The following is a 20,420-nucleotide window of genomic DNA, read 5'->3' as shown; positions in this document are numbered from 1 at the left end:
TTTTGACCCATGATTCTTGGCTATCTTTTTGTGTGGTCCAAAGGAACCTGTCCTTCTGCTTTTTCAAACTGATAGAGTACATACCAATATTTTAAAATTCTGCTTTACTCCCTGCTCCCTTTCTGACTGACTTGTTTTCTAGGCTTCGTTAATCTTATTTATTTGTTTATTTTATGCAGCTTATAGGCTGCCTTTCCCCATGTGGGCTTTAGGGCAGCTTACAACATCAATTAATAAACCATAAAATCAATAAAACATTCTTGTCCATTCTTGTCCTTGTGCACCTTTCAGGAGACATGGGCACATTTATACAATAAAACTTAACTGGTTTAACCCCTTGGAAACAGTGGGACAAAACTGTCAGTATGTGCATCATCTTTACTCTCAGAAGACTATGGGGTGGGGGTAATTTTACAGTACTCCCTAGGTCCAGGGAGTTGTGATCACTAAAATCTTTTAACAAAGATTTAATCACTTAAAATCTTTTAAACACTATCTTTGGTCACCAATAATTCCAGAAACAAGTTCAGTGATCACTCTGGTAGCCTTGACACTCCTATCTCATGGTGAGGATGGGTCCCTAAGCTCGAAACAGAGTAGATTTCCAGCATAGCCTGCAGATATCTGCTGTGCTGGAGGCCAGTGTGTGTCCAATGACTGGAGACCAGTTCCTGCCAGTGACTTTTCTGTCTTGCTATGGGGAAAGGTAGACTGAAAACAAAAACAAAACAACACCAAAAATTCCAGTCACTTCCTTGCATTCTCAAGAGAATTTCAAATTGGATTAATACCCTTATCTGATCTACAAGCATTTTTTCCATCTTGGTAATGGAGCCTGCAGGGGCTTTCAGCTAGTTGTGGAGCTGCCAATCTTTTCATTTGTAGAAGCAGTTTTACTATTTGGTTACATTCGAACACAGGTTAAACTAGATTAGGGAAATTAGCACCTTCCAGTTATGAACTCTGATATCACTAGCACAATTGTGATTGCTCTTTCAGGAATAATTCCCTGCCAAGATCAAGAGGTGCATAGTAATGTTCTGGAAATGATGGATTAAGGTGCTGAAAGAGACAGTTTCTGTTTTTCATCTTTTCAGGAATTCTCTGATGTTGTATGACACTGTCATGCCCCTGGATTTTTCAAAAATGAGACTTCATGTTCAAACAATTTCTTTTATTGAGAACAGCATCAGAATTGAGCATTCAGACTTCCATTGACAGAACAATGGATTAAACACCAAAAAAGCTTCCATTATAATGCCTCTCCATTCCCCCCTTTTATATCACACAGAGGCATGGGGGGGAATGGCGCCTATAGCAACACCTGCTCCAGTCACCCCCCCCCCGCATCGCCTCTGCCCCCCACACCCCACTTACCTTAGTCGGTGGGAGCCTGCTGTGGGCCGCCCCTCAAGCAGCCTGGTGGTGTGGGGCTGAGGGGCGCTCGGCAGTGGAGCAGCCTAGCAGGGTGGGACAAAGCCAAGGGGTGCCCAGCGGCAGCCCAGCCAGACTGGTCCTTCAGCCAGCGGAGGCTCCACCAGCCAAAGGAACAGCCTGGCAGGGTGGGGCCAAGGGGAGGGATGGGGTGATTCTCCACCACCCCCCACGTGACCAGCTGGTGTGTGCCCGGGGACATGTGACCCCACATGTCCCCATGAGTGCTCTGCCTCTGATATCACATAACACCACCCTTCAATCTCAGTTCTCAAGGTGGTAACAGCACCCCTCCAGTCTCATGGGAAGGAGAAGGCACACCCGTCACTAGAGCAAAACGACCTATGCTCCCCAACATTTTGAACAATGTACAAGGCAGCAGGTGTCTAATGGACAGATTAGCTCATGCCTTAAAGTGAAATTAACAATCAAGCAAGAGAAAGCAGTCCCAAAGAGAAAGGATCCCACATCCCAACCAGGAGACATGACAGGATCAGGCCAGAACAGGCCAGCTCATGACATAATCGTATAAAGCTTTCAGTCAGGTAAACATCTATAAATCTGTTTTAAATACAACTAGTGCCAAAGTTGATATCAATTAGATCTAGATGATACAACTTGTTCAGATCCAAATAAGAAAATTTTCTGATTCTACAAACGTTGCAAAAGTTCTTACAGGTCTTGGGATTAAATAAGTAACTAAGAAGCCAGGCCAGTAAGGTTGTTCGACGTAAGCAAAATTGTTACTGAAATAAAGGGGGGGGGGGACAATATACTCACCCAAAATGGTTAAATGACTACTGTAAAAATGGTGGCATGATTCCACATGAGAATAAGTGGTTAGAGCCTGTGCCTCATTCTGCCTTTGCCAGCAACACTTGTGCTCTCTTTAGATTCCTACCAGTTCCCTTTTCTCACTACAGATCTCTTGAAGGTCTCCCACACTTCCAGGAGCACAATTTCAGGCAGTGCAACAGGCTGTGCTGCAGAAAATCCAACACTAGATGTTATTAAAAAGAAAGGAGAAAAAAAGACAAATTATTGTCCATTCACATACTAAAGTGCATCATGCGTTTGCACAATCTGTAGCATCATTCCATCCTTGGCAATTAAAACTCTTGTTTTGTTATTTGTTCTCTCATTGTAACTTACAATACTCTTGCTTGGTCTGTCCCCTCTCAAATATTTTTCTTCTGCCTATAATCCTAAGTAGAGGTATATACCCTCCTAAATCCATAGGCTTTATTTAAAATTAAAGGGGTCTGTGATAGTTTGCTATGAAAATATTTGTCTGTTTCATTTCTGCTTTTTAATGCAGGGTTTTATATGTATGTTGCTGTGGTTTAAATGTGTGTGCATGTGCGTGTAAAGTGCTATCAAGTCACAGCTGACTTATGGTGAGACCTTAGGTCTTTCAAGGCAAGTGAGAAGCAAAGATAGTTTCTCATTGCCTTCCTCTGCAGACTTCCTTACAGAGGCGTAGCTAGGGAAAATGGATCCCAGTGCAAAATCTGAGTTTTGCTCCCCCCAATGTTTGTGTTTTTTGTATTTTAAGTGTTTTTTTAGTTTTGGCCTGTAGGGGGCACAGGTTTTAGGCTAGCAGCATCAAAATTTCAGGGTATCTTTAGTAGACTATCCTGATGATTATGAACTCTCAAAGGTGTAGCCCCTATCTCCTATTAGCTCCTATTGGAAATCAAATGAACCAAATGTCACCTAACTTGGGTGGTATCATCAGGAGAGTCCCCCAAAAACTCCCTGAAATTTTGGTGCTGCTAGCCTAAACACTGTGCCCCTTACAGGCCAAAAACTGAAAAACACTAAAAATACAAAAAAACAAACCTGAAATTTTTGCTGCCCCCCACCCCCAGGTGCGCCTTTGGTGCAATATGTATCCCCCAGCCCCCTTGCAGCTCTGCCTTTGCTTCCTTGGCAAGTCTTCTCTTCCAAGTACTGACCCAACTCAGCTTCCAAAATCTGATGAGATCAGGTTATATCATGTGGCCTTCCCTCCCAAGGTTTAAAATGAAGCCCTCTAAATGTGGGATAGCATGATGTAATGGCTAAGGTGTCAGACTAGAATTTGGGAAACTCAGGTTTGAATCCCCACTCTGGGAACTTGCTGGGTGACTTGTCCAAGTCACACGCTCTTAGACTTGACCCTGACAAGCATTTGGACAGAAAACCTTCAAGGAAGACCTTCAAGGAAGTCCTTGGAAACCCTATGGGGTCACCATAAGTCAGCTGTAACTTGTTGGCAAAAAAAAGTAAGAAATGGAGGCTGAATAGGTGATTGAAATGTATTAAGATTAAATGGCAGTTGTATTCTAGGGGTCAGAGTTGTCTGGTTTGTTCAAAGAGGGTTTGTGTGAGAGAGAGGAGAGAGTGGAGTTGGTAAAAAGACTCAATGAAGTGCTGTGGAGATTGAGAGAAATCTGTGTTTGTTGTGGAAGTTTTTAGCCTAAATGGCAAGCAGAGGCATAGCTGGGCCAAACTGTGCCTGGTGCGCATTCTAATTTTCCGCCCCCATGCTCCCCCGTGACACCCCGCCCCCATGCCCCCCCACGGCACCCCCCCCTGCGGTGCCCCCCTTCCCACACTTACCTTAGTTCCTTTCCTTTTCCAGAACTTTTTCAGGCTGCAAAAGGGCTGTTCACAGTAAAAATGGCCTGATGGGAACTATACTTCCCAGGAGACCTTGAGAGCCCCAAGATCTCCTGGGAACTGTAGTTCCTCAGGCCGTTTTTACAGCAAACAGGCCTTTTGCAGCCTGAAAAAGTTCTGGAAAAGGAAAGGAACTAAGTGTGGGAAGGGGAATGGGGGGTGTCGTGGGGGGTGCCGCAGGGGGCGAGGAAAGGGGGAGGGGCCTGTGGTGATTTTCCACGTTCCCCAGGCGTGCGCCCAGTGCACGACGCACCCCCTTCCCCCTTGTAGCTCCGCGACTGATGGCAAGTGAGGAAAATAAGCTTTTGCAGAAATTATTACCCTAAGTGGCAAGTGAGAGAAAAAAAGTCTATATAAGGAACTTAGAGAAAGGAGGAGATTAGTAGCTATCTAAATTGTCCCTATCTGAAACTGTTACACTGTTATACTTCTAAGTAAACTCTATGATTAAGAAAATGCTGGTTTTTTTGGAGTCAAGGATCTCAGAGCCACATTCAAGTGCTGACCGTTTCATTCTACTGAGTATACTTAAGCCTTTCTATTCTTTGGGTTCAAGTTCAACTAAGAAGTCTAAAACCTTTGTTAGCAGAGAAAATAAGAAGGAAACACTAAGGAAGACAAGGAAAATTATAGAAAGGTACCAGTACAAGTGGATAAGAGGCCTCTGAAAGAAGCAAAACATTACAGGCAGTGGTATATCTCAAGTATGGCAGGAATGGCACTTGTCCTGGGAGGCACTTGGCGGGGTGTGTGTGTGTGTGTGTGTGTGTGTGTGTGTGTGTGTGTGTGTGTGTGTGTGTGTGTGCGCCATGCCTGCCTGCCACTTGGAGCACCTCCCAGAAGCACCTTGCTCAAAGCTATCTGTGCTTTGTCTTCTTCCTCCATCATCTACCCAGGCCTCTCTACCAGTGGATGAAGACAATTGTGGCTCTTCTCTGTTGGGCCTGAGCCCCTCTAGTACCCAATTCCTGGTGGGGGCCCTCCCAATCCCTTGCATTCCTCATCCTGTCTCTTTGGCACTCCCTCTTCTCCCAGCCCTCCTTCAGCTTGCGGTGTCCCGGCCAGCTCCCCTGAGGCTTCCTTGTTGTGTTTCGTTCTGCATAGGGTCATCTGTATTTTCAGTGCTGTGCCAACAACATTTGCTGCCCTAAGGACCCTGAATGCAAGGTTGCCCTTCCTCTAATGGGCACAATGTCACTGTAGCCATATTTGCTATTTTGCATAGTTATGCCCCTGATTACAATAACTTTACTTTGTTGTATTTGTTATTTTGATCTGTTTCAGTATTTTCATTCTCCTGCTTCCATTTATCCACATGCTGATCTTTTGCTACCCATGCCTTCTCCTTCCTCTCTCTCTCTCTCGCCTCTCCTACAGTTATCCTCAATGAGCCCACATTCCTCGGTTGATTCTGCACCGTACAAATATAACAGGATGACGAAGGAAAATATCCTAGTTTAGGCAAGAACTTCACATAGGTCCCTTCCCAAAGTGAAATTGACCCACAATATTTCCCTCAACCCGAGTTTTTAAAAAATGCCAAAATAATTATCTTTTTGAAAAATCCTGGGTTGAACTCACTTCTGCGGGAATGGCATGAGCGCTTTATTTTTCCTGCCTGGCCACTTGTTCTCCTGCCTTACATCATGTCAACTGCGTTTCTGCTCAGCTGCTGACCGGTATGATAGCCCACCATTTCAGAAACATCCCCCAAGCACATTTTCTCCCCTTGGCAGTTACTAGGAGTGCCATTTCACTCAAATGTGCATTCACTCAAAAGCAATGGTTTCACAACAAATGGCCCTGTTTCCTTTTTTATTTTTTGGGTGCTCAGAACACGTAGCTAGGCAGGTGCACACCTTTGGATGTGGATGGGAAATATTGCTTTGTTCCCTTTTTGGACAGATGTTATTATTTTGTGTATCACAATGTTAAGGGGGGGCATCACACATGAATGTAATTTGAAAACGGAAAGTGGAAGTTCTTTCATTTTTCTTTTAATAAAAAAAATTACTATTAAAAGTCTTTGGCCTGTTCAGAATTTTGAGAAAAGGAGAGGGTTTTTTTTCACTGGTTCAACTGATGGCAACATGAAACGTTTCAAGAAGGCACATACTATTTCTTTACTCCTTTCTTTTTGAGGAGAGAAAGGGTCCTGAGCTGCCAAAACTACCACTCCAACTTGTTCTGCTCAGCAGCTGCTGTATCAAGGACAGTGTCTTCAAAATGGTGCTGGGTCAATTTCCTAGAACAGTTTCTTCAGTGTGACACCATCTTGCCACTCAAGAGAAAGGGACCCAAGTTAGGATTACCATGACAATGATTATTCTTTCCCTAAACATATTTATTTAAACGGAATCACACAGATGTCCACTTGGCCTCAAGCATGTTTAGGATCACAACCTGGGTTCATGAAGCATTAACATAGGTTAGAAAGGTGGAAAGCCACACAAACATGAAGACCCAAATGGGAAAAGCTGACAGCCCTTCAGGGATAAGGCGGCCTATAAGTTTAATAAAATAAAATAAATAAATTAAAACAGGGGTGGGCAATTATTTTTTCCATGGGGCCGCATAAGAAACAGAAAATATTGTGGAGGGCCGGGCCAAAAGGCAGGGGGGCGAGGCGCTTTTGAAAGCCCCGCAGAAGCCGGCAGCCAAGGCAACCGGCTTCTGCGGGGCTTTCAAAGGCGTCTCGCTCCCCAGCAAGGCAGGGGGGCCAGTCAGGGTCATCTGGCGGGCCGGATGTGGCCTGCGGGCCATATAATGCCCAGGTCTGGGTTAAAAATTAAATGATGGTTATTTAAATAACATGTCTGCATGGCAATTTCTGATCATCTAGTCTAAGAATATTTTATCTGAAATAGGAAAGTTTCTCAAAATGCTGCTGAAATCTGAATGTGTGAAATGCATCAGGTTCCTCTGCTTTATTAAACAGTAAAATGTTAGAGTCCTCAAGTATTCCAATATTACTTATTTTACTCTTCCATTCTTAACACTGAAAATATGAACATCGATGTTCAGAGCTAGTGCTAAACTCCATAGCCCTACTGGCTGGAAGGAAATGCCAATCCAGAATGGGTGTAACCTTCTCCTGTCCACTCTCAGCAAAGTACATCAAACACACTGGCTCTTGTTGCTCCACAAACCAAAGGGAACTGTGATTCCAAGACTACTTGCATGACTTGCCCTGGGTCAGCCCCAGCAATAATGTTTTTAAACAACCATCAGTCATTCTTGGCAATTGAAAATGACCTAATCAACCAATCAGTATCAGAAGAAAGCATTTAATAAAAAAGAAGATGCAAAGCCAAAATCTGTTTGAAATCCAAAGCTTTTTTTTGAGAGTTTAGACTGGTCATTAAAAAAGCCAACCTTTGTATGCACTAAACTAATCATATGCTGAGTTTCCACAGATTTTAAATACATTTAATAAAGTGTTTTGATTAAGGTTGCAATGAATATTTTAATCAGACATTCTCAGTGTAAAAGTAGACAAAAAAGGAGACTATAAATTCTGTAAATAATTATAAACACCTACCTCTTGCAGGACATTTGCAGCCTACAAATATGATTGGGACATCAAGGAGTGTGTGTGTGTGGGGGGGGGGGGTTAAGTTTATCCCTAATCTTCTTATTTGTTAAAGTTATTTTTGTTTATTGTACATCCTGCCCTTTCTTCCAGAAAGATTCCCAGAAGGCCTCTTGTTCAGAAACTGACCAGCCCCAGGTATGCTTAGCTTCAGCAAAGTTGCTACATCAGATGCCCACCAACCATGCCCTGACACCTATTAATTTTTCCCATTTTTGTTTCTTCCCCCAATCTTCTGCAGGACTGGAGGTAGAAGTTGGGGGCTAGGACCATTTTCCAAGGCTGTGGTTTGGGGCTAGGACTAGGTTTGCCATCCTCTAAGTGGGGCCTAGAATTACAGCAGATCTCCAGACTACATAAATCATTTCCTTTGGAGGAAATGGCATATTCATGGGGAGGATTCCATAGCATATCATCATGTCTAGAGGACTAATAACATCTCCCTGCAGACCTTCCCCCTTCTTCAAAAACCACCCTCTCCACACCAAAATCTCCAGTAATTTCCCAAGTCAGAGGTGTCAATCCCAGCTTGGGACTGCTGTGGCTGCTAGTATTGCAAGCATGGCCTAATTCAGCCAGGAAGTGGGTCAATGAGCCAGCACAAATGGGAGCAGAATCCCTCTCCTCCACCACCCCCAACATCACACTAATATGTTCTGACCAATGCTTCTAAGACATTCCGTTTTAGGGCACCTTAAGAAACTTGCACTAACTGTGCATTCCCATGTGCTGGGCCTAGACTGGAATAATTCCGCAGATGAATGCACTATGAGACCCTATATTAGACATGTGCAATGTGTATGCATGGTGAAATGAACAATGAACCAACAGGCACATGGTGGTGTTTAGCTCCCCTAACCTATTTGCATTATCTATAGACCCTCACCCTTCTTTGTGGAAGCAAAAAAAAAACCCACCTCAATTTACCTCCCTGCTGTGCAGTTGTGCCTTTGAAAACCAATGTTTTCTTCTGTAGGCTTGAAATAAGATCCTAAAAACCCCATGTGACTGCAATATTCCTAAAAACTGGACATGGCCCACACACCCTTCTTCCCCTCCCCTCCCTCCGCTAGGGTGGGTGGCCCATGTCCAAGATTCCTAAAAACCCCATGTGACTGCAATAACGAATTTTTTAAAAAAATCTTTCTGAATATCAGGAGGTAGAGCATACAATACATTAAAATAGAGCAGTGGACTTTTTTGCTCTAATCCCAAACTTTCATTTTTCCATCTTATTTTAAAATAAGTATAATGCTCTAACTGCACTAAAAAGAGCTTCGGCCAACGTCAGTGTCTGTTGTGGATTCAGGACGCAGACTTGGCTAGTCAGACCATTGCCTGGGAAGTCTTGACATTTAGGGCACCCAAGTGGAAGGTTGGAAAGGATGTATCTGATCTGTCTGTAACGTTAGTCACTCTGCAGCACAGCCGTATCGCTCCGTTAGCAACTGTCTCCAATGCAGTGTATCTTCATAACCGCAGACCGTCGCTGAACGTACATTTCAGCAGAACACTTTGGGGATGAATCATGACATGCGCGGGTTGGTGGACACGCCTGGTTGGCAGCCCAGTATAATTTATTTATGATGTCTTTTCTGAGATTTATCCTAGGTTTTCCTCAAAATACCTGTCTCCTCCAGAAACATAAAACCTTTCAGTAACAGCTGTTAGGGGTTTTTTCTCCTTCTCCCTCTCTCCGCTCCCAACCCACACTTTGCTGAAGAGAAGTCAATCTTTCCTTTCCTTTCCTTGTCTGCATTTGCTTTCTTCCCTGTGGCATCCAGCTTCAAATATTCATTGAAAGACAACCCTACCCTCCTACATAGACTTACACTTCAGTGTTAAAATGTGGTATGTTCATAAAAGGCAGAAGATGAGGAGACAGGCGGGGAAGTGCTCACCCTAAAAGAAAACAAGTAATGTTTGCCATGAAATGCCACTTCACTGTTAGACAGGGTGGGACTCATTTTCCAATAGCCTTTCTAAGTTAGGAATGCTGGTGAGAAAGTCCTCTTCCCTAAAATGAGCCATCTGATTCCAGATAAATGTGGGTCATCCAAAGTTTTATCCTTCCATTCAAGTCCAATTGAAATAAAATAGTATTCTTGATCTTTATGGATGCACCCAGTTGTCCACTAAAGGCTGTTAACTAACCCTGATAACTTTATGTCCTAATATCTTTTGAAAGAGAATCAACCTATTTTGTTCATAGTTTACATCTGAGGACACTGCACAACAATTGGTGGCCCTTTGGAGCTGAAGAAAGACATTGTTTAAGGGTGAATATATTTAATTTAGTATATTGTTATCCTGTTCTTATTCTAAAACAGAAGGTCATGCCAAGTTGAAGAATGGGGTGTGTTTCCCCATAAAGATTATAGAGTTACACCTCTTCTGCACTCATTCAGTAGAAGAATACTCTATATTTTCTTAATCTGCCTGTAGGCATCCCGTTTGTCTCTCTCCTAAAGCTCTGCTGGGTCACTGAACAGAAAAAGGAAAGAACAGGGTCTCCTTACAGGTTTCTTTCTTGTCCCTTCAGCACTAGGCAACAGTGCAGTTCAAGCTCACTCAGTTGAGACAAGCTTGTTTCACATCCAAAAGCAAATTCTATTGGTGAAGTGAATTTGCCTTAGGTTCTGAAATAGGAGATGTATTCAATGGGGCAGTGATCATCTAAACTGGGGGAAATCCTTCCAAATAACTTAAAATTAGGCACACCTGGGAACACAGGAACAACTCAATGACTACCTGGACAGGTATGTATTTATTTGTCTGAAATCATTCTAGACCACCTTTCTGCTAAAACTTGACTCAAGACAGTAAGTGACTGCCCATTAATCACCCTCAAAGGACAAACCTGATGTGTACACCTTCACCTTTCAAGGGCAAAACAAGCAAGCAGCTGCTACTGAAAGATGTTCCATGTCACTGGATGTCTATGGAACTGCTATGAGCAACTACCTCAACTGACAAGTGAGGGAGATAAAACGCTGATATTCAGGTCATGAGAACATGAGAAAAGCCTGGCTAGATAATACTAAAGGTCTATCTAGATATGTTCAGCATACCCGTTTTTCATCTCTGGGAAGTCCAAAAGCAGGGAAGGAAGGAAGCTTCCTCACCCAGCACTGCCTGCCCCACCCCCTACTTGTGACTGGCATTCAGAGATGTTCAACTTACTGTTACAGCTATTTCATTTAGTGGTCAGTGAATCCCTTAAGTTAACTGCACATTATGTAAAGTACTTCATTTTGCCTGTGCTGAATCTACTACCCATTAATTTCATTTTGTTCTAGTATTATGGAGCAAAGGTTCTCTTAATCCAGTGTCTTCATTTGCATGTCACCACTTCCCCATCTTAATTCTGTAAGGACCTTTAGCTGTACGCTACCCAGACCCAGTGACTGGTAAAAATTTTATTTGGTTAAATAGTCCTAGAACTTCATCTTCCACATCACTGTTTGATGGAGTTCTTCAGACATTATTCACTAAAACTGTAGCTCTGGCATAGATATCTGTTCCTTGTCCTCTAATTTATAAAATAACATTATAAAATTATCTTGAGACATGATAATTGTTATAGTGAAAAATAATTGCTTTGAGGTGTACAAAAAACTCTATGAAGTGTTCCAATATCTGAATACTCAGAATGGAATAATATATGTCACATAATGTCTCATTGACATTAGTGGGACATATACCATACGTGCACGAACAGGATTGGACTGTAAACGGGATCTAGCCTAGCTTTTTGTACAATGTGGCAAATTTTGGATTGGGGTGATTTTCACCTATGTTCCCCACCCAATAAATAATCATACATATACAACACAAGGTGGTACAGGTACCTTAAGGGGCAGTTCCACCTCAACAACTCAACATTTGGATCAGCTTCCAGACAAAAAAAGAAGAGGATTCAATGGCTAGACATCCATAAAGACCAAATAAACATAGGTGTGTATGAAAGGTCATTTGCAAGAGCATTTGTGGATCTTGGCAAGAACAGCAAAATATGTCACTAGAATTCTTTTTTTTTCCTCTCCTTTTTCACTTTGCATTCTTTCTGGTCTACAAGCAATTTTTTTAAAGTAGGTTTGTTTCTTTTTTTAATATTATGGATAAAGAGAAGGATTTTAAAATATATACATACATATATACATCTCTCTCTCTCTCTCTCTCTCTCGAGAGAGAGAGAGAGAGAGAGAGAGAGAGAGGATGTTAGATCTGGCCTTCCTCCTTTTTCTTTCCTCTCCTCCTCCTGGGTCTCCCACTTTTACTCCTCCACTGACTATATATGAATATAATTATTGGAGCACTGGGAATAGATCTGTATGTTTAAATGCGAATCTGTTTTACTTGCTTCTTTTTTCTTAATAAAAAATATTTGTACCTAAAAGCAGTTTAACAACAAAGAACTGTTTTATTTACTTCTAATTCTGCTTTATTGTGAATGTATAATGTTTGATATATAATTATTTGTGTGTGATCATTGTTGGAAGCTGGCCTAAACCCAACTTGTGTTGGGGGGGGGGGAGGGCATAAATTAAATAAACAAGCAAACAAACAAATAAATAAATAAAGTCTATTGAGTGAAAGACTGTGAGAGGATCCATAGGCCCCTGCTTTAAGTCGACTTCGGCAAAAAAAGATCACTAGTTTAGTGTTTTAAAAAAAACCCTGTGTTGAGCTGAAATAAAATGCCCTGAGGACATTTTTTGGGGAAAGCTGTGTGGAGTTCCTCCCCAGAACACTTCTTTTCACATCCTCACGACCTTTTATTTGTGCTGTGTAAAAAGGGCCTCTCTCAATGTGTACCTGGATCAATGCTTGGTCTACCCAACTTCCTCAGTTAGAGAGAAGAGAGAGAAGGGCCGATTTGGGCTAATCTGCCCCCCCCCCCACACACACACACACATTATATAGCATTTTGGTCATGACATTCTCTCAATATGGGTTTGAGGAGAAGTCATATGACGCTATTGTGGGAAAGAAAGGAGCATAAAAAGGAACTCTGTGAGTTCCTTGCAGTTGTCATTCATATGATATCGCATATGGACATCTAAGTCTTAAAGAGAACAGATTTTGATATAAATATACTGTAGTTTAAATATTTCACATGTTCTTCTTACAGAATTTTTAAAAAGATTTCATCACCTTATATTAGTCAGAATTTACTTCATAGCAGCTGCTCTAGTGAAATTGGTTTTATATCATGACTCTGTCTCTAATTTTAATATAAGCTCAGTTGCTCCTGCAAACTAAAAATATTCAGTACCAGGTCTTTGGGCAGCTGTACAGAGCATCTGCAAATTGATTTATTGTCTGATGATGGCTTTAAGCCGCTGCCCCAAAATTATTAGAGGTGATTTGTTTTCTTTTAATTTTCTATTTGGGCCAGGTTTAACCAGCTTCTGTCTCCCTATTTAACATGTATACATTTTGAAACTAAGCTTCAACATTTTACATTTGCTTGATCTTATAATGTACATTCCCATAGCTATTTTGGCTTCTGCTTGAAAGTATATTTCACACAGCCTGAAGAACTGAATATGTCAAAACCAGAGTAGTTTCTATTTTGGAGATTTATGCTTTGGAAAATCTTTTTTCATGTGCATGCATAAACATACAAATATTGTTTTTCATGTTTCACAGATTACTCAAACTTTCCAAATTGAGAACATAAACACATTGATTTCAGTGGTATTTATTTAAACATGGCAGGAGCACAGCTTTCTGTCGACCAGGCCCATGGTGGCAACAAGTGGGAGACCAGGACAGAAGAGGACATTGACAACTGCTGTCATCAGCAATAACATGATGGTAAAACAGTAAAGTTTTGGGTGATTCCTGGAGAGGTGTGACATCACTTCTAGGGAAAACTCAGGTTTCTCTAAGCATTATTTAAACTCTGTGGTTTTACCATAGAGTTTCAAGCCATTCCTAGAGAGGTGTGATGGTCACTTCCAGATTTTCCTGGAAGTGACATCATACCATAATTGCTGGAATTTTTAAAATATTTTCTTTCGCTTGCCTGCCACTGGAATCTTGGAGGGTGAGGGCTGTCAACTGGGGAGGAGATATATATTCCTACCCCCCATTAAAGCCATATGGAAACCCTACTTTATAATGCTTTGGGAACAATCACATTGTATCAGGACTTACTGCAAAGAACAATGGAGAGGATTGGACTGTGTCACAGCAATCTTACTCAGATATTAAAATGTACATATGCATGGATATATTCGGATTGAAATCATTGGAGTTTACTTTCAGGTAAATGAGTTTAGAATAAGCAAAGCAAGATACACATTCTGAATATTTATGAATAATTGAAACACAGGGATGGATTAATGCTGCTATGCGCGAGTTGCTATTTGATTGCAAAATGCACACAGAACCCTCAAATCACTGAAAAATGTTATTTTTCGTTGAATACTTGAAATTGTTCTAACTTAACTTCAAATAGGACTACCTCTAAGATCTCCTTTTTTTAGGGAGACATAGGGGAAAAAACTACCTGGAAGGGATGAGGATCACTTTTACAACTTTTTTTTTTCAACAGCAGGATTTATTTTCCAGCATCAGCAGGGTAAACTACTATTGGAATTTTCCAAAGGAATAACTCAGTATTCCCCTTTCTTTTTTGTGCCAAGAAATGAAGAGTGCCTCAAAACAGGGGAAATACACACACACACACACACACACACACACACACACAAGTGTGAAAGGTACTGAGAGCACCCTTTATTCTTACACACGACACTTCCACAGAATATAACTGACATTCAATTTTTTATTCCAAAAATCAGAATTGAATGTCCATTATATTCAATTTTTTATTCTAAAAAGTCACTTATCTTGAAAATTCTGAACTGGCAATCCTTCATAAAACTGACCAAGTAGTGAAATCTTCACCACTTGTGTGATCTGTTGCTAGCTTGTCTAGTGGCACAGAACTTCACTGGGACACATTCAAGCACAGAGACATTCTTCCTGTCCTCAGTTTGGGTCTAGTATCAGGAGTTCTAGCATTTCTTCCTTCCCAAAGAAGCAAGCAAGCATAACAATTAAGCTGTGATTGGGAACAGAGTGCAGTAGTTAATTAAGACTGTGCCTTTCATTCTCAGGAAGCAATTTAGCTGGCCTTGAATAAGTGGGAATGCTAGGGCATGGTGGGAATGTTGCTCTGTGTAGCTGGAGAATTGGGTCTCCTGGGCTGTCTCTGATTAACGTAACAATGTAACAATAACCCCCAGGATGCACTTGGCATGATGCAATGCTCAGAAATAATGAAGGGCGAGGAAGAATGCTTCTTGGAGAGGCCTGCAGTATTTGCAGATGGCTGGCTGATGGTTCAGCACATGTTTTCTATGTATCTGTCCTTCTGGACAAGATGTTTGCTAACTGAGAGAATGCAAGGAAACAACCTGTTACTGGGCTCTCCTTCCTGCTTCTCAAAGCAACAGTAAATTGGCTGGAGGAATTAGTGGTGGCGGGGAGCGGAGGGAGCAGGAAAGGCTTAGTGCACCAGCGCCACAGTGCCTATGTCACTTTTGGAAGTGACAAGATGCTCCAGCATTCTGCAAAAACTAAACTGCAAAGCTGTAGAGTTCTCATGAAATGCTAGAGCGTCCCAACAACACATTGACATTACTTCTGGGATCAGTTGCCATGCCTAGGAACTCTAAAATTATTGCTATTATACTCCCGTGTACAGAGCTGCAGTGTGACCCCTTTTGGAATAATGTGTACAGTTCTGGTCCTTGTTTCTCAAAAAAAAAAATGATACAGAACTGGGAAAAGTACAGAAGAGGGCAGTCCAAATGATAGGGGGTAGGAACACCTCTCTTCCAAGGAAAAGCTAAAGAGTCTGGAATTTTGCAGTTTAGAAAAAAGGCAGCTATGAGGGGACATGTTAAAAGCTTGTAAAATTATTCATAGAGCAAATACAATTGATAGAGAGAGCTTTTGAAACATTGATTGATTGATTGATTGATTGATTGATTGATTGATTGATTGATTGATTGATTGATTGATTGATTGATTGATTGATTGATTGATTGATTGATTGATTGATTGATTGATTTGGTCATCAAGTCACGGCTGACTTATGGCGATTCTGTGGGGTTCTCAAGGCAAAAGATATTCACAGGTGGTTTGCTGTTGCCTGCCTCCGCATCACAACTCTGATATTCCTTGGAGGTCTCCCATCCAAATGCTAACCAGGATCAGGGCTGAGAGTGTGTGATGGGTCCAAGGTCACACTACAAGCTTCCACGACTCAAACAGGGATTTGAATCTGGGTTTCCTAGGACCTTGCACTATGCTGGCTGGATCAGGAAAAATAAGAGGAAATAGTTTTTTATGCAACAAATAATTAAACTGTGGCATTCGCTAACTGTGAGTAGTGCTAGATACAAGCATAGACAGTTTTAAGAAGGAACTAGTCAGATTCAAATAGTTTTGTCAATAAATCCTAGCCATGGGGACTAAATGAAGCTTCCCTATACAGAGGCAGCATATCTCTGAATATCAGTGCTGTGAGACATCAGGGACATCTATGCCCTGTTTGTCAGCTCTGCAGGATTACTGTGTTGAAATGTGATGTTCAGCTAGATCAGGGGTAGGGAACCTGCGGCTCTCCAGATGTTCAGGAACTACAATTCCCATCAGCCCCTACCAGCATGGCCAATTGGCCATGCTGACAGAGGCTGATGGGAATTGTAGTTCCTGAACATCTGGAGAGCCGCAGGTTCCCTACCCCTGGGCTAGATGGACCACTGTTCTGGATTCAACAGGGTTCTTCTTCTCAGAAGCAGTAATTTTAGTGCTTCCATTTGCAAAAGGACCATTGCACTTGTGGAAGTCTTCTATGGAATCCAACCAAAATGTCAATCAAAAACATTAAGTTGATCTGATAAAGAGTTAACTTCACATGTAAATGTGGAATTTGTCCATGTTAAATTGGGCTTGCAATCATGTTTTGTGTTGAAATTCTCAGCATTCCTGTTGAGAGATGTTCTTATTCTTGTACTATCATCTATAATGTTGTACAACCATGGCTTAAGGATGCAATTTCCACTTGTTCTCAAATCTTTGTTTATTTTGCTGTCATAAAATGTCACTTGGAGAAAAACAAACATGTAAAGGATTTCTAAAAGTACAAAACCCATTATGTAGTATGAAAGTACTCAAAATTAATTTGCATTAATACATCTAGCGCCTTTACTCAACTAGTTCGTTTATTTGAAGGAGAATAACCACGCAAATAGAATTTGCATGGTAGGTGATTTTTCATAAAAATTCTGTGTTTGAGGCTGGGAAGGCAGATTGAATTCCTCCTGTGGGTTTCATACAGTTTAGTCTTCATTGTCAGCCAACTTTAGGACTGGCAGAAATATATAACTAAAACACACCATAATCTTGGATGATTCATTTAGTGTCTTTGTAATACCAAACCATTTCACAGTGCACTCTGCACTTCAGCTAACTGAAACTGAAGATGTGAATGCCCTGGGGTCCTGCCCTCAAATTTAGGGGGAAAACCCCATTTTTTTCCTGAGGACTTTTGTGGAATTCAGGGTATCACAAACAAAAAACTCTCCTATGAATGCTTTATCACTGAAATGAGCAATATTCTTTTAAACAGAATTTTTTACTCATTCAAAAATTACAGCATAAAAGAATAAGCACTTTTATTTTTCAGTTTTTCCAATGGTGGTTTTAGGAAGCACTGAGACTAATTGGTGTGATTTTTTTAAATAAGGGGGGGGGGTAAGAGAAGGTGTTATTCTCTCAAAATGTGTAGAATAAAAAAGTATAAAGGCTTTGTTTTCAGTTTTTCCAATGGAAACACTGCAATATTTTGGAGAGCACTAAAATACCTCATATATAAGAATGAGTGAAATATGCTAACCAGCACAGGATGCAGCACAGTATGGCACTTCTTATTTTAATTGTGGGTATATTTTTAATTTTGCTTGTAAGAAATATACAAGCAAAATTACAGGGGGAGAGCAATCTTGGGGCGTGTCACTACTCCAGTCCCCATATGGCTTAGTAAATGAGGCGACCAGCAAAAAAATAGTGGGTTGGTTTGGATTTTTTTAGGGCAACTGTGTTTGTGTCCCCAGCAACCATGCCACTACATTTCATGAAGGTATTGTGGTGAGGCCATGGGGTTTTAATAGACAGGCATCCATTTTTCTTGATTTAATTCCCAGGTTTAAAGGTTGTAGGGAGCTGACTAACTCCAGTCACACCCCACAATCTGCCCACATTGACACTGGCCTTTTCCCCACTTACCCTTTTCCGAGGGTTGCTGCGCGCAATTCCCAGCGCGCAGCATCCCTGGCGAGCGCCCGGGCGTCCCCGCGCGGGGTTTAAGGTAAGTGGGGAAAGGGCCACTGGCAAAGAACCCTGCACCTGAATTGTGCCAGTGCCGAGAGAAGCATAGTGGTACTGGGGCCCTGTGTTGTCATAACTGACCTTTATGCCAGTGAATCTTGAAGCTACACCAACATAAGGGTCAGTCTGTTCCTCAACCCATTCACCTACCCCACCCTTAGGATTTTGCAGTAAGAAATTTATACTTTTAAAATCCTTATGTGATTTTATGTATATTTATACACTGTTATACTGATCTGATAGGAAAGCGATTATTGCATATATTTCACACAACCCCTAAGTTAGTTTTTTTTAAAGAAAGGCGGGTGGGTTCCCAGTGGGTACAAATTTTCCAGAAATTTTACATCTATAGCTAAAACAGAATAGAAATTATGATTGAACAAATTTGAAAGTAGGGGAACTCTAGTAAAATTGGCTAGATTTTTTAAACAATGGGAAGGGGGTTGTCAGATACATTTATCTTTTTACACACCTTCACTTCAGAGGTACTATGGGGTCTATTAAAGGGTAATAAATATGTGTTGACAGATGTGTGAGCAGTGATGCCTCCTGCAAACGTGGGATCAAAATGCTTGGCTTTGCCAGAGGACACAAAAGTAGAACAACTGCCAGCAATACAAAGTGTGGCCCAAATATAAGAGATTATCAGAATAAGCTTCTCTAGATATATATAAAATCCAGAAATTGTTACATTTTGAAAAAAATCTACCCCCCCCCCCCCCCCCGCATCATTATAAAAACATCTACAAGACTGGAAGATTCCTGCGATCTCTTCAGTTGAAAACAGTCAATAAAATGCCATCCCTGCACTATGTTCACTCTATCGTGCAGGCATCTGAGGCAGTGGTGGGATTCAAATAATTTAACAACCAGTTCTGGTGATGGGATTCAAATAATTTAAACAACTGGTTGTTTACAAGCACCATTTTAACAACCGGTTCTGCCGAAGTGGTGCGAACCTGCTGAATCCCACCACTGATCTGAGGACTGTCCTGCATCATTGGACACAAAACTGCAATTATCTGTCAACCCTTATTTTCCACTTCCTAGATTTTTACCATCTCTTGGAAACTTGTGTTTGTTTCTATGGCTCATTCCGCACATGCAGAATAATGCACTTTCAAACTGCTTTCAGTGCTCTTTGAAGCTGTGCGGAATGGCAAAATCCACTTGCAAATAGTTGTGAAAGTGGTTTGAAAACGCATTATTTTGCGTGTGCGGAAGGGGCCTATATCTCTTCCTTTAATTTTCTACATGATATGGACACCCATCAAAATCGTCACATTAGCAGATACGCAGTATTGCAGAGAAACATAAGTAGTAGTGGTAGAAGTATAAGAACAAAAACAATAATGATGATAATGATAATGTAATTCTTTTAAAATACTTCTTATTCCCTGCATTGCCTTTCTATGCAGTTAGATATGATATAATATAGGCAATGATCAGTCATTTTAATCTTTTCACCTTAGGGAAAAGAACATCTGAATAATAGAAATGTTGGTTGTCTATGTGCACAGCTGGCTCACAATAGGGATTTTTCTCTTACTTGAGGGTGACCTCTGGCGCAGGTGTAAGTTTTAGAGGCGACAGAATAAAAAACACAAAATACTCCATCTTGCTATAAAAATACCTGATCGAAACCACATTAGCCCCTTATATCCATCATTTTCCACAAGATGTCATAAATTCTGGCTCTTGATAATAACTGTAATTAAGGTGGAACATTCTCCTTATAAAATGTTTGTTTCCATTTTGTCGGTTGTTTCAGCAAATGTTGGGGTATTATATGTAGTAATAACCTAAGAGTCTGAAGGGAGAAGGGATTGGATAAACCCCATATGGAAAGAGTTAGGTCAGACTTTATTGCTTCAAGGGAGGTAGAGACTGGCATTTAAGGAGGACAGAAAGGTGACATTTGGAATATGGTTTCTGGGAACCCAGTCACCGCCCAGGTAAACAGAAAGCATGCAGCACTGGAGGATGGAGTCTTGCTACCTTAAAATTTAAGCAGACAGAAGCTTTCTAAATATTATTGTCTTGCAATATTAACTAGATGGTGGTTTGGGGAGGGGGAGGTATTTTGGCATTAAAATAATTTCTCCACTACCTCAATTAGTTCAAATGATCTGGAAAGGTTGTCTCTGGAGAAATCAAACTAATGTGCAGACTGCTAGAGGGGCCAATCGTTGCTTCTGAGGTGTTGATATGAGTGTTAGTCAGCAACGTAGACTGCAATGAAGTAAGTGAATAATGCTGTCATTGCAGTCTTTCAGAACCATAAATTAATTAATTATTCCACAGTGGTAATTGAAACCAT

At 41.2% G+C, this 20,420-nt stretch overlaps 1 long non-coding RNA gene across 1 annotated transcript in view; it reads right to left on the bottom strand.

The window, feature by feature from the left end:
• Positions 1-520: 520 nt before the first annotated feature.
• The window catches only part of LOC125428985, a 73,863-nt gene continuing 53,963 nt past the window's right edge, over positions 521-20,420 (bottom strand). The window contains exons 3-4 of the long non-coding RNA XR_007243924.1: positions 2,215-2,434; positions 521-711 (exon numbers count right to left, since the gene is read on the bottom strand). This is a non-coding gene — a long non-coding RNA (uncharacterized LOC125428985). The remainder of the gene's footprint in view (positions 712-2,214; positions 2,435-20,420) is intronic.

The sequence above is a fragment of the Sphaerodactylus townsendi genome, linkage group LG03, assembly GCF_021028975.2.
Source record: "Sphaerodactylus townsendi isolate TG3544 linkage group LG03, MPM_Stown_v2.3, whole genome shotgun sequence".
Classification (NCBI taxonomy): domain Eukaryota; kingdom Metazoa; phylum Chordata; class Lepidosauria; order Squamata; family Sphaerodactylidae; genus Sphaerodactylus; species Sphaerodactylus townsendi.
This window is presented reverse-complemented; position numbering and strand designations above follow the sequence as displayed.